Source organism: Mus pahari, chromosome 3 (assembly GCF_900095145.1).
Source record: "Mus pahari chromosome 3, PAHARI_EIJ_v1.1, whole genome shotgun sequence".
Classification (NCBI taxonomy): Eukaryota; Metazoa; Chordata; class Mammalia; order Rodentia; family Muridae; genus Mus; species Mus pahari.
Genome location: NC_034592.1, coordinates 102,462,378 through 102,466,023, shown reverse-complemented (window position 1 = coordinate 102,466,023; position 3,646 = coordinate 102,462,378). Strand labels below are relative to the sequence as shown.

General features: G+C 43.7%; 1 non-coding gene across 1 annotated transcript; it reads left to right on the top strand.

Annotated features, from left to right (window-relative positions):
• The first annotated feature begins 2,499 nt into the window (after positions 1 to 2,499).
• On the top strand, positions 2,500 to 2,581 carry Trnas-gcu. Its single transcript has one exon. It is a non-coding gene; the product is annotated as a tRNA-Ser (tRNA).
• The last annotated feature ends 1,065 nt before the right edge of the window (positions 2,582 to 3,646 follow it).

Below are 3,646 nucleotides of genomic sequence, written 5' to 3'. Positions count from 1 at the left end.
GGGTATACTTATAGCATATAGTTACAGGTTTTTACTTATATACTTACAGGTTTTTGGATACTACTAGTTTTTTAAACAGCCATTCTTGAAATCTATCAGGCACTGCAGGAACTAATTCAAAATAGTATCTATCTACATTACCATGAATAATAATGTATCATTGTGAAGTAAGAGTTTTGGCAACTGGTATGAATAAAAGCTAGTGGGCTTAATTAGTCACTTGATTACTTAAGAAAAAAGTTTATTATCTTTTCCTTCAACTTACACTTATAAAATGGCTACCAAGTTGTTAGGACATACTCATTAAATTTATTGAACCAAGTTATATAAAAATGAGGCTATTAAGTAATTCTTTTGGACTGTTTGAACCAAAAAGTTTGAGAATCACCAGTCTAAATAATCCAGGGGTCTGCAGACCAAAAGTGGGCCAAAACAGCCTTTGAGAAGAAAATAAACACCACCACCAAAACATCATGTAGCAGAGACCATCATACTGACCTGCAGCAAGTAGAGCCTAAATACTATCTGGCTCTTTGTCCATTCCTGAATTTATACAACCAAAATATGCAGCAAACATTTTCCAAATTCTCCACTGATACAGACTCTAGACCAATACTGTCAAATTGAATGATTATATACAATAAAATTAAGATGAAACAAGCTAAAATTCAAGTTTTTGGTAACCATACTACATTTCTTTGATAACCATAGTTTAAGTCCTCCAAAAATGATTGCTAATGGATACCATGTTGGACAATGCAGATATAGAATATTATTATCACAGAAAACTCTATTGGAAATGCTTGTTCGATCCAGTATCTGGAATCAGTACCTTCTAGTATTCTCAGCATCAAACACATCATTTATATCACCATTCCAAACATTTTACTCCATTTACATCTATCATCTTGTAAGGTTTCCAGCCATTCATATAGTCAAGAAGTACACTGCTTGAACCTAACATTTAATGACCAAATATCTTATTTATAAATCATCCCTCCAACAATCTGACCAATGAAATGCCATCTCCATGGAGTCTACTTTAGCACAAGACAATGAACCTATGAGACATCCAAGAGACTCAACTGAACCAATTTAACTGAAATGAGAACTAACTTCAACCTTAGTGTCTAGAATAAACTGCTGCTTTGGTTTTTAACTACATGCTTTATCTCTGTTAATTTCTGTCTTAGTCACGTTTTTGTTGCTGTGAAGAGACACCATGACCACAACTCTTATAACAGGAAGCAGGTAATTGGGGTCTTGCTTACAGTTTTAGATACTAATATAGTAGTCATCACGGGGAACCTGCGAGGAAACACAATGCTGAAGGAGTAGCCAAGAACGTCCACAAACAGGCAGCGCTCTAGAAACCTCAAAACTCACCCCTCCCCCACTACCTCCCCCTAAACACAACACCTCCAACAAGGCCGCCCCTCCTCCTAATCCTTTCAAACAGTGCCACTCTCTGTTGACTCGGCATTCAAATATATGAGCTTAAGTCAAACCACAACGTGTTTTAAAAATTGCAGTAGGCAATATTTTTCTTCCCAAACGGAATCCAAAGCCTCTTGGATGGGAAAGGAATTTTATGTAATCTAACACACCAATGTTGTCTTTATTAATGTTGGACTTGCAGAAACCCGAAACTCTATTATTGTGCTCGGACGGAGCCTAGAATAATAATAAAGGCGGTTCACTCACCGCCTTTAGACCACGGAAGCAGGGAACGTCGGTCAGAAACACGTACCACAGGGAGATGGAGAGAGACCGGGGAACCAGATCCTGGAGCCCTGACCAAAGATGGTGGGTGGGGCGAGCCCGGAGGCCCACGGCGCAGACGAGACGACCCCGCCCGAGTGGGGAATGGAGCGGCGTTGGGAAAGGAGAGGCGAAACGCGGCGGTGCAGGTGATGGAGGGAGGCCGGCCGTTGGCGCTCGCGCGTTCCGGTCGGCTGCAGGGCCTTTCCGAGACCGCCCGGCCGACCGAGCGACCTCAGCAACCCGCGCCCGCCCTTCAGCACTCAGACAGAACCCGAGCCCACTCAGGAGCCCAGAACAAAAAGGAGCATTCTGACCCGCCAGGGACCACCTGCCTGACTTGTCTGGGGTCCTCGCGCTCCTCGGAGTCGGACGTCACCTCGCAACGTCCCGCCACCGTCCGTGAAGTATTCAAATCTAACCGCCCGAGTGATGCGCATGCTCAGTGCTGCGCGCCGCGCAGACCCCACCCTTTCGGCTCCAGACCGGCCCCGCCCCTAAGACATATGCAAACTTCTCTGTCCTCCTCTGCGCTGACTTAAGTTCCCTCGGGTTTCTCTCCTTTTCTACAGAATTTTCTTCGTCTCTATTATTCTGAGAATGGCCATCTTCTTTCGATTGTTTGCAGAGTAAACAATCGCACTGTTGGCTTACGTACAAAATGGCGACTTCCATGATATTGCGTCACAGCACTCTGTGACTACTCCCTATAACTGCCAGGAAATAGTAAGCTTCTGGGACGAGGTGGCCGAGTGGTTAAGGCGATGGACTGCTAATCCATTGTGCTCTGCACGCATGGGTTCGAATCCCATCCTCGTCGGGAGTATCTTTTGCTAATTAGTGTAATGTGATTTTTATAATCCACAGGGTGGAAGTGGTGGAATATTGCTTCGGGTTTTAATTCCAATCAGATTTTATCTAACACAATTAGTCTCAGCATCGAAGTGTTTTAGTTGGTAGTATTATAATTTGAAGGAATTTGATATTTGAAATCAGTTGAAGGAATTGAGATTTTTGAAAGGCTGCTTTTGGAATGTTATGACTCACAAATGAAGAAAAGCAGATAAAGAGACTTTTTCTAGGAATTTAATTTCTTACAAAGTAAAATAACAAGACAAAAAATATAACTATAGCTCATGTGTTCAGTGGTGGTCTGGAAGATGAAATGACCTAGGTCTGCGATGAATGCTTTCAGTATTTAATGAGCTCTTACTCGGAGGGCTTTGTTTTGTTTTGTTTTGTGGTTTTTTCTTGGGGAGGGGGGAGTTGGTTGGTTGGTTTTTTCGAGACAGGGTTTCTCTGTGTAGCCCTGGCTGTCCTGGAACTCACTTTGTAGACCAGGCTGGCCTCGAACTCACCTGTCTCTGCCTCCCGAGTGCTGGGATTAAAGGTGTGCGCCACCCCCACCCCGCTTTGGGGGGGTTTGTTGGTTTGTTTGTTGTTTGTTTTTTTGAGACACAGTTTCATTGTGTAGTCCAGTCTGGCCTCCAGGTTGAAAATCATCCTGTCTTGCCTTCCCAAATGCTAGAATTACAAAGCTATAAGCCCGTAATGGCTATTTTAGGGTTTTTAATACCTGGTCTGATCACGAAGTACCATATTGCTACGAATGCTACCTCTTCCAGCCCTCAAGCAAGCTATGGGATTTGTTTTCAATGTATACATTAAAAAGATGCTCATGGGGGGCAGGGGGACCCAAGTGAACCCTTTGCCTGGCGGTGGTGGCTCACGCCTTTAATCCCAGCAGTTGGGAGGCAAAGACAGACAGATTTCTAAGTTACAGGCCAGCCTGGTCTACAGTGTGAGTTCCAGGACAGTCTGGGCTACACAGAGAAACCCTGTCTCGATCCACCCCAAAACAAAACAAAACAAAACCCCAAACAAA